Here is an 11,218-nt window from a genome sequence, read left to right on the forward strand (position 1 = left end):
CTGCCTTGCACCTCCTCCTCAAGTCTGGCTCCGGAAGAACCAGGAGGTTCAGGAGGAGTTTACACATCTGGCCTGCAGAGATTTATCTAGTATTAAATGATTACAGGCCCATACTCTGGAGCCAGGCTGCCCAGGTTCAAATTCTGGCTTAACCTCTAACAAGCTGCATGACCTTGAGCCCCCTTCTGCTTCTATTCTTTACCTTTAAAAACAGAGTTTTGAGGACTACTCTGCGGGGAGGTAAAGATGACCAAACAGAGAAGGGCATATAAACACTTACTTAGCAGGGCACACCACCCAGAGGGATTCAGTGAAAGACCACTCTTATTATCATTATTAAATAAATTGAGATTGTTTGGAGCCAGGCCTGGAATTCTGGGACCAGACATCCCCAGATAGACACAGCAGAGCCAAAACCAATCTGTTCAGCAGATTGGGAGGGAAAGGGGAGAGACTCCAGGCTCTCGGTCCAAATTCCTGCTCCACCACCTACCAGCCCTGTGACCCTGGTCAAGTTATTTAACCATCATGAGAATCATTTTTGCCTCTGTGCCAGATCACAGCAATACCTCCCTTGGAGCGGTCATGGTCCTTCCTCACCTGGAGAGGTGCTAGTCTCTGCTGCTCTTGGCTGTGGGTCATGATGGCAATTAGGGAGCTGACACACACTGGGGCTAATTCCAGGCAGGGGTGAGGTGACAGGTTGATTTCCCTTCCTGGAAACTTCTGTTTAGGCCCAGTCTCAGGGTATGATGCACGAGTATCCATTCATTCACCAAATGTGTATTAAGTGTGTACTGTGCCAAAAAGCATGGTACACAGAGATGCAGTGCATGACGGCTGTTACTATTATTATTAAATAAATTAATATTGTTTGGCACTGAGGGTACATCTGGGAACAAAACGGACAAACAGACTGGTGAGAGAGGTAATTGCTGGGGGAACCCATATTTGACTCAGGGCCTGAGCCACCAATGGGAAACTGGCTTGTCCTGCTGCCAATCGCTATCAAAGTATTTATGAGTTGACATCATCAGTGAAGACACCAATGGAGATGGAAATGTAAGAAGAGCAGCCAGGCTCATCCTGGGGTGGCTCAAGGGTTGAACCCAGCAGGACAGCCTCCATGGGTTTCCCTATGGTAACAGAGTCCAGCTGGGCTGGGGAAAGGCCCGCCAGGTGTGGCGGCCTTTCGTGAAGCCAAGGACATTGTGCACTTGCTGAAGGCAGCACCCTGCTAGATGCCAGAATTCACAAAGGATTTGGATGGGGTTCTTGCCCTCCAGGAACTAGTATTCTGGGGCAGATACTACTTAGATGATCAGATTGCAAGAGTCTAGGGGAGCCATCTGGGGAAAGATCATTAACTAGCCTGGGATTCTGACCTGAGTTTGAGGGCTGATTTTCCCATCAATTTGACCCAAGCCTCAGTTCCCACTTTTGCAAAATGCAGACAATATTTTTTCAGGCTGTTTTAAGGATTCAGTGAGTTTATTAATAAGAAGGGGCTTTAAAGGGACACCAGGCTGGCTTAGTTGGTGATGCATGTGACTTTTCTTTCTTTTTTTTTTTTTTTTTAAGATTTTATTTACTTATTCATGAGAGCCACAGAGAGAGAAGCAGAGACACAGGCAGAGGGAGAAGGGAGTCTGACATGGGACTTGATCCTGGGTCTCTAGGATCACGACCTGGGCTGCAGGTGGCACTAAACCACTCAGCCACCAGGGCTGCCCTGACTTTTTTTTTCTTAATTTTATTATTTTATTTTTAACTCTACAGCCAATGTGGGGCTCAAACTCACAACCTCAAGATCAAGAGCTACATGCTCCACCAACTAAACCAGTCAGGCATGAGACTAGAGCATGAGACTCTTGATCTCCAGGTCATGGGTTTGGGCCCCATGTTGGGAGTAGGGATTTTAAACAAATAAATAAATGGGCTTTAAAAATGGAAAAATAGGAGGGGAGCTTGGCAACTGAAGTGGGGAGTATCAAAGTGACTTGTCCAGGGTTATGTGCTTGGTCAGAACAGGAGCTAGGACTGGGATAGGTGGGTTTGGTGGGCCAGGATAGGTGGGCCAAGCCCCACCCCATCTCAGTCAGGGGTCAGCTCCCACTCCTCCTGAGTTCCTACCTCCCACTCCTGCTCCCCGGGGCCAACATTTCAGCAAGGCCCAGGGAACAGACTTTAGAACACTAAATCCCCTGGTGCAGGGATTACCATTTCTTCCCTTTAGACCCCAGGCCCAATTTTTTAAACTGCCAAAGCAGAGATGCCATTTGCTGGGCTGATCCCCCTCGGGATGTGCAAGGTGCTGCATGGGGAAGAGCGCTCTCTACAGGTAAAGGAGTGTCACGGTCACAAATGAAAGTGAGCATGGTGAGCTGGGGAAGGGCAAGTGCAGTCTGCCAGTCTCCACACCGAGCCAGGGAGGGAGTCAGCTGCGGGGTTGCACAGATGTGCAACTCAGTGGGTTGACCCACTTGAGTTTGCCTTCCCCGGGCAACTCAGGCCAATTGCTTCACCTCTGAGTCATTTCCTTCACTTGAAGAATGAGTTGCTAGAAGGATTAAAAGTGTATATACATAAAAAACGTAGCAGAATGGCTTGGTGCATAATATTTGTAAAATGTTAATAACTCTCATTACCACCACTATTACTACTATTGGTACTATTACAGAGGATAGGGGAGGGGTGAGCCTAACTCTCCAGGACAATCCGCAACCAGCCTCTTTCTTTCCATTCTCACTTTATTCTTTTTTTTAAAATTTGAGATAGAGAGGGAGAACGAGTGAGAAAGCACAAATGGGGAGAGGGAGAAGGAGAGGGAGAAGCAGGCTCCTAGCTGAGCAGGGAGCCCAAAGTAGGACTGGATCCGATGCTTAACCGACTGAGCCACCCAGGCGCCCTTCACTCTCACTTTAAAGCCTGGGTAATCACCAGCCCTAAAAACCAGTATCACCCCCCTGAGAACTAAACATGAGCACACCAGTGTGCCCCAGTAAAGGTCCCCACCCTACACCAGTGGTGAGTTCTGGCCCACTCTAGCTCGGAGCACCTCTTCTTTCCTGTACAAGGATAAGGAAACTGAGGAGTAGGATGACACTGACCTGGGAGCCACCCCGGGCCTGTCCCTTCTCCACCCTCTACGCAATGACAAAATCTAATTTGGTTCTGGGATCTCCTCCAGTCTTGTACACTGACTCTAATTAGTTGACAACAACTGCCTGGAGGACTGATCTAGAAGGAACTGGAGGTTCAGAAGGAAAAAGGGCAGTGGTTGACTAGTGTCTGACTTGAGTGTAAGATAGGCAAGTGGCAACATGCAAGCCAACTTCTTGCCATCCATTAGCTAGAAAAGCCCTAAGCTCTTGCCTCACTCAATACAAGCCATGGTTGGCAGGTTGGGTAACTGAAAGCCAAGAGGGAAAGGGACTTGCCCAAGGTCACACAGCATGAGAAATGGCCAGGCTGGGACTCAAATTCAGGCTTCTCTGGCTGTCCAAGGATGCTTCCTGCCAGGACTGTCACTTCCTTCCTCTGGACTAGAAGAGGGGGTATCCAGGCCCCAAGACCAATTGTCTGAGAGAATAGAAGCTGCCACCCAAACAGGGCCCAAACAGGACCGTCCACTTGGTTCCTCATCCCCATCCCTCAGGCTTCCTACCACAAATCACTGTGCAAGCCCCAGAGGCAGATGGTTCCAGTGAAAACAAATGTAGACAGCACCATCCCCTGAGGGCTTGTATCCTGTATCCAAAGATTTGAATTCAGATGTTAATCTGATTAAGCAAGCCTGCGTGAGACCTCGATTTGGTTCTCTTTCCACTTTCCAGCTGTGTGTCCTTGAAAAAGTTACAGAGCTTCCCTGAGCTTCAGTGTGCTGCTTGGTAAAATAGAACCGAGAACAATACAAGAAGGTCAATACAAGAAAAAATACAATAAGGGCATTCAAAGTGATTAACTCTGAGTTCCTGACACAGAGGTAATGATCAAGATTAGGTAAAAGGGAGGGGGAGGGGGGGAACCCACAACATTTTTACATAAAAAAAATATTCGAGTGATCCAGGCATGGTTTGGACAGGCTGCCAAGAGGAACCCTGCCCATCTTTGATATCTTGGCTAACTGAACTGAAATATGAATTACCAAGTTTGATGATTTCAAAATAAATAAGGAACCAGATTCTTCTAGGAAAATGGATTATGTCATTGATGTCAACAGAAAAGGAAGCAGCCCTGAGTGGATGGATTGGCAATGGTAGCGGACAAACTGTATGCTTCCCACTTCCCAGCTGGTTGACTTCGTGCCTCAGTTTCTTCCTCTGTAACACGGGGATCATAGCCCTGGACACACAAGGCTGCTGTTAAGACCAAATGAGCAACACCAGATGAGGCACTGGGCCACCACCGCTGGCCTGTCAATCAATGTTAGCAAGTATTATCTGCGGACTTTTAGTTAGCAGCAGAACATGTAGGTGTGGGGTGTGGAGGCAGAGAAAACAGCAGCTACAGCAGTGCTAAGCAGGAGTGAGGGGGGGGGGGCAGCCCCAGTGGCTCAGCGGTTTAGCGCCACCTTCAGCCCAAGGCGTGATCCTGGAGACTCAGGATCGAGTCCCACATCGGGCTCCCTGCATGGAGGAGCCTGCTTCTCCCTCTGCCTTGTCTCTGCCTCTGTCTCTCATGAATAAATAAATAAAATCTTAAAAAAAAAAAAAAAAGAAAAAGGAGAGAAGAGAGGAAGACTGAGGCACTTTCTGCCCAGAATGGTGCCAGATGGTTAGTTATTATGTCCTGCATGTTAAGAAGCCAGTAAGTCAGGGTGGGAACAGGTGGAAGGAGAAGTGGACAGATAATACTCAGAAAGGCCAAGCCTAACACAGTTCAGTGACAGCTGACAAGAGGCCTGGGGGATTACAGGACACAGACCGGGGAGCCTCAGCCTGACATCTGAGAGGCCACCCACCCTGTTGTTTCACAGACAAAGTGAAAAGGTAGATCAAAGAAGGCAGGAGATTGACTTAACAAAGTCACATGGTAGATCCTTTTAAAGGTTGGATTCATGGCTTTTCCAATAAAAGCCACCTAAACACTTTTTTCAAGAACATAAAATGTTTGCTGAGCTTTGCCCAGCAGCCTGCACACCTGACCTGGTTAAGCTCACCCACCTGAATCACAAACTGAGATCTGGGGGCAGGGGGGTACTTACAGGGTCATAGACGTCTCATTCCCAAAAACAGCTTGCCAGCTTCCCCTCCCCTCTCTTCCCTTCCCTGGATCAGAAGTACGGGGGAAGGGTTTGAACTTGACATGACTACCCTCTGAACTTTAGTCTCAACTGCAAAATGTCAGGAGGTGGGGAGGAAGTAAGGGATCAGAGATAATGTTGAAGGTGAAAGGTACCCTGAAGGTACTTAAATGCATGTCTCTGACTCCTCCACAAGCGCAAATACAAGGGGGCCTGTGGTACTGTCAGGAATCGAGGCTCCTCTTTATTCACCTTGTACCCCTACAGCAAGGTGGACAACTTCTAGAATCACAGTGACTTGGAGGTCTGTGCTGCCACGATGCCTGCCTATCACAGCTAGGCTTTGGCACTCAGCAAAGGGGACACCGCAGAGCCATGGGTTCAGAGTGCAAGATGATGTTTCCTGTCTAGGAAGTGAGTGACACCAGCACACAGTGCTGCTGGGAGCATCAGCTGAGCTGGTGCTAGTCCAGGGAGTCCCTTTCCTGAGAGAGCCGCATATTCTGTACACTGAAGCACCCAGGGCTGCCCATCCCCAAGTAGGTAGGCCCCAGGCCCAGCTGTCTAAGTCCCAACAGGCTGAGGCTGTCACCTCTAGACCTCGAAAGTCCTTAGATTCTTCCCAGGGACCACCAGAGCAGAAGGAAAGCTCCCTCCATGTAGCCACAGTAGAGGGGCTGATGTCCACATGTCCCACATTCCTACTGTGAGCCCCCGGAGGGAAGGCCCAAGCCTCATGCAGTCATTTAGATGAGATCTGAGCCCTCCTTCCAAGGCCTCACTGCAAACTGGCTCAGAAACTGCAAACTCAGAAGGCAGGCAGGTGATGTCCCTGAGGTTAGTGGGCGTAAGGGGGAGGAGAGCCATGGGGACTGTGGTAAAGTGGACAGAGCAGCTGCTAATCAGCTCCAGCCACGGTGGCCAGGCCGGGATGTGGCCCAGTGTGACCACATCTTCTGAGCTTTCAAGAGAAGCAAAATGAAATCACTTGGCTGAACAGCAACATCTAAATCAATGTTTTTAAATCACTGCAGAAGTCAACAATCTGCCACAGCTGTCCCCTGCCCCATTTGGAGGGCAGTCTGTGACAGACCTGCCATAACCAAGGCCATAAATATTGGAAGGCCAATTGACTGAACCAAACTCATTCCTGATCTTGCAGACGTTAGGCATTGTGGCCTACGGACAGGACATGGAAGCTCAGAGAGTGAAGTGACTTGCCCAAGGTCATACCGGGTCACATATCAACAGCTCAGTACTAAAACTCTGCTCTCCTGAGTTAAAGATCCTTTTCCTACCAATCCCACACTGTATGCATCCTCCCTGAACAATTCTTTCTTGTCAAAAAATAGATAAACTGGGCAGCCCCAGTGGCGCAGCGGTTTAGCGCCGCCTGCAGCCCTGGGTGTGATCCTGGAGACCCGGGATGGAGTCCCATGTCAGGCTCCCTGCATGGAGCCCGCTTCTCCCTCTGCCTGTGTTTCTGCCTCTCTCTCTCTCTCTCTCTCTCTCTCTCTCTGTCTCTATGAATAAATAAATAAATAAAATCTTAAAAAAAAAAAAAAAGATACACTATGGATGTACTATGGAAGTGAGACAATACCAAATTCAAGACAATGGTTACTTTTAGAAAAGCCATGGACGGATCTTCGAGCCTAGAGACTGAATTCCCAGTCCAATTCTGCCCTAAACGGCTGGGTGACCCTAGGCAAGCCCCTTCCCTTCTCTGGGCCTCGGTCTCCCTGGTCTAAAGCAGCCAGTTGACTGAGCTAGCTTCTAAACACCTTCCAGCTCTGAAATCCCAGGCATCTGTGAGGTATTCTCACCGCTTAGTACTTTGTGGCTGCAAATGAATATAAAAGAATAATAATAATAATAATAATAGGGAGGGCAAGCCCACATTTGCTGGGAAGGAACACTACAATTTTTAGTGAAACCTGACTCCTGGTTACTGGAATCCAGAAAGAACCATGGTAATGCTCAGGCAGTTTAACCACCATCCGACAGTTAAACAAAAACACATCTGGTTTAACTTCGTTTTCCTCATCTCCTCCCCCAACCCCCTACCCTCATCTCAAATTTTACCCCTTAATTTGAGAAGTCAAATTAAATGCAAACAATTGATTTCATGCCACAGTGAGGTTGAGAACTTCAGCATGGAAAACTTTAAGCATGAACTTTTCTGGGAGCAATCATGAAATGTTGGGGGGGTGGCATGAGGGGGTGGAAAAATAGAGACTGTTCTTGAATGTTCTGTGGACAAAGTTGCTAAGGGCCTACTGTGGATCCAACACTCAGAGGCCAAGTGACTTGCCTCAAGTCACACAGCAAGGACTGGAACCCAAGATGCTGAGCCCAGAGCCAGGATTTCCCCTGCTGGTTATTTAGGCCTTTGAACCTAAATAGGGCCTCTCTCTCTGGCCCCATATGGATTGCTTTCCAGTGCTGAAGGAAAAATGCCTTGGGAACATAGACCTTCTCAGCTACCAAGCCTGGTTCATCCCAGTATTGGAAAACCATTTATGATCTTGCTGGCCCCTCATAGCAGCTGCAAAGTACACATTATTAACCCACATTACAGGTGATTTCCTCATCTGAGGCCCAGAGAGGGAAAGTGACTCGTTCAGGGTTACGTAGGAATGCTGGGAATAAACCTCCAATCTACGGCCCCCAGCTGCCCTCTAAAAGTCAGGATACCTCTGGAAGGAAAGGGAAAAAAAAAATGAAGCCATCCGCCCAGCCTCACTCCAGTCTGTGACTACGATGCCCTGGGAAAGCTGAGTCAGCATTCCTGTGGCCGCACAGATTTCTGAGCGCTGGTCCTTAGCCCAGCTGGCTCAACTCTCCCTGCTATGCTCCCTCTCTCCGAGCTCCAGGGTCTGTACTAATAACTTTCGTGGGGCCTATTTCAAGGTGAGAACTCTGGGCTGTGCTGCTGGATCCTACTCCTGGATTAAGAGGACCTCTTCCCCAGAGATGTGTAGAACACAGATCGCCTGACTTGGGATTCTCACCACCTGGTCCTTCACCCCAGCTCCCCAGGTAGCATCTGTGCATCCTTGCAAAAATCCCTTCCATCTCCAAGACTAGTTGCTTTATCGGTAAGGCGAGGACAGCATCTAACTTGTAGGTAATGTCGGATAGGTCAGCTCCTGGACAGGAAGGGCTTGAGCTCTGTTTTACTCCATTTCCAAGCTGGGACACGGTAAGGTATGAGAACAGGCAGAGGGCGGGAGGCCCTGGAGAGGTTAACAGCCCCACACTTGTGCCCAGCACAAAGCTCCAGGCTCCTGATCAAGGCTGTGTCTAGGACGGTAGGAGGTGGCTTCTGAGTATGGGCAAGGGCACCGTGCCATCCTCCAGGGCAGCCCATTGGAGAATGGGCAGAGCCTGGGTGAAGGTGGGTGACCTGGGTTCAGGGACAGTTAGTGACATAACCATACGCCCAGGGTTAGTACTGCATTTTTTGCTGAGATTAGAGCTGACGGTACCAATATTTTCTTAAGCACAGGCACCAGCTAAACACCTTGCACGCATTAGTCATATCCACGTCTCACCACCAGTAAGTAGTTTATTGATGTCCTCAGCTTAAAAAGGAAGACACTGAAGCAACAACAGGACACAGACCTCGTCTCAGGTCACACAGCTAGGTTACCTTTCCTATTAGTGAGAACAAAACTTTGGCCAACCAACTTTACACGTGTTATTGCATTTTAATCTCCTACCTTCTGAATTGATTCTAATTCTATGCGAATGTCCAAATATCGCTTCGCGAAGAGGGATTGTCTGTTCTCTACTGCTGCGTGGCCAGCACTTAGAAGAGGGCTTGGAGCAAAGCTTCATGGGTGTTGAATAAAGATAGTATTTTGTTGCTGGCCTCAGTTCAGTTATATTTCTCACAACCATCTCGTGTGACCCTCGTGTGAACGAGGCACACTCCCCATTTTACAGGTGGTGCCACGGACACGGACGCTCATGCTGGTCTCACTCCAGGGGCAGGGAGGTTGGAGAGCTGTGTCAGAGGCCTATTCTGCTTAGTGAATCCAGATGCATGAAGTTCAGCAAGAAAAAAAGGGACAGAGGGACAAGATGGACAAGGGAGTAGAGTAGGTGGCATGGAGGGGGGGAGGGGGTGACCCAGGTGGGGAGGAGCGAACATTCGGAGAAAGTAGGTTTGGAGGGTGGGTAGGAGTGGAGTCCTGGAACTGAGGCTCTGCTCCTTCTCTCTTGGGGAGCACAGTGGAATCAGGTACCTAAGATCGTTTGGATTAGAGTCTGGGTTCAAGTCCTAGTCTCATCACTTGCTTAATTTCTCTAAGCCTCAGTTTCCCCATCTGTCAACCAGACGATGCATGTCAAGTGTTGGAGCGGGCCTGGCACACAGCAGGCAATCAATGAACAGCTGTCACCCTCACTAGTGTGGGAACCAACCCTTGCTTCCCTGGGAAGTCTGCCCACCTGCAGTTCTCCCCAGTTCAAAGCTCTTTCTGGCCTGAGAATGGCCCCCTCTTCTGATCTCCAGTGTTTTCCTCCTCCACCCAGAGGCCTTTGTAAAGGCCACCTCCCCATTATGTGTTGGGAAGGGGTCAGAAGAGACAATGATGGGGCTTTTCTCAGCTTCCACCCCCATCATTGTGACAAGGCATTTAACTGTTTTTTTTTTTTTTTTTTTTTTTTTATTGAAAATGGTCATGGGAACCAAATCTGGGCCACTCACCTGAGCACTGCCAGAGGTCATCGCACAGCTGGAGGTGATCGCACAGCCAGAGGCTCCAGAGCTTTGCCCCCTCGGCTGCTGTGCCCACCCCAACCCCCAAACACCCACCGGCCCGACGTCCCCCCTCCCCATCCCCCCACCCTGCGGGTCTGAGACTGCCCCCTCCCCCAGGGCCTCCCTCCCTCCACCTATCCCAGCTCTGGCCCAAACCACTTCGGACCTCACAGGGACACACTGGCCCCCTCCCCGGGAGGCAGTGGCGTGACCTCGAGGTCCGCAGGTGGGAAGCACGGCAGGGCACCAGGCAGGGCGCTGGGGCTGGCAGCCTGATCTCCCACGAAGGGGGTATCCTCCGGGCCGCTCAGTCACGGGGCACCGGGGAGAGGAGCGCGGATGGAAGGTGTTAAGTCGTGGGCAGAGACCTGGGGGGCAGGACGCCCCAGGACTACGTAGTGGCGGCGCTCCCCGCACCGTCCCCTTGGCCAGCGCTCCCCGGGCGCCCCGTCCAACCCCAGCCCGGCCCGGCGCGCTGCGGGAGCCCGGCGGTGCGAGCGCGGGACGCCGACAGGTGCTGCGGGGCCCGAGCCCGCGGCCCGGGGGAGGGGGCGCGCAGAGCTCCGCGCGCTGCCCCTTCTAGCCGGCCTCGCCGCCACCCCCGGAGCCGCGGAGGATGGAGGGGGACCGGGATCCACCACGTCCCGGGGGGCCCGAGGGCCGGGGGCGGCGCCGAATCCTTACCTGAGCAGAGTTGGTGGGCGAGGGTCCGCCCTGGGGTCGGTGCGCCGGGACCGAGGGCGCGGAACGGCGGGAGCGCGACGCGGCCGGGGCCACCTCCCCCGCGGGCTTATAAAGGCGGCCGAGGGGCCCGGAGCGGCCGGGGCAGCCCGCCCCCGCCCCCGCCCCCGCCCCCGCCCCCGCCGCCGGCCCCGGCCCGGTCCTCCCCGCCCCCGCCCCGCCCCCGCCGCGCCCCGCCCCCGCCGGAGCCCGGGCCGGCACCTGGGCCACGCGGTCAGGGCGCCCCCTGCCGGGAAGCGGGGTGCCCCCCCCCCCCCCGCGCTCGGGTTGGTGCGGGACGGGATGCGGGGGGGGGGGGGGGGGGGGGGGGGGGGGGCTGGATGCTGCTGGCACGTCCCCGGCCCGGGCCCGCGCTCCGGCCCCCTCGGCCTCCAGGCTTCCCGCCGGGCCCCTGGCCCTGCCCCCTGCGAGGTCGGGCGCACTCCCGTCTCCGCGCGGATCCCACTCGGCTTTGGGGCTCC

General features: G+C 52.2%; 1 protein-coding gene across 1 annotated transcript in view; it reads right to left on the reverse strand.

Annotated features, from left to right (window-relative positions):
- ALPL (alkaline phosphatase, biomineralization associated) overlaps nucleotides 1-10,849 on the reverse strand; it is a 53,327-nt gene extending 42,478 nt beyond the window's left edge. The window contains exon 1 of the mRNA XM_041767349.1: nucleotides 10,701-10,849. The gene's annotated coding sequence lies outside the window, so the exon portion shown is untranslated. The remainder of the gene's footprint in view (nucleotides 1-10,700) is intronic.
- Between the last annotated feature and the right edge of the window lie 369 nt (nucleotides 10,850-11,218).

This window comes from Vulpes lagopus, chromosome 8 (assembly GCF_018345385.1).
Source record: "Vulpes lagopus strain Blue_001 chromosome 8, ASM1834538v1, whole genome shotgun sequence".
NCBI classification, from domain to species: domain Eukaryota; kingdom Metazoa; phylum Chordata; class Mammalia; order Carnivora; family Canidae; genus Vulpes; species Vulpes lagopus.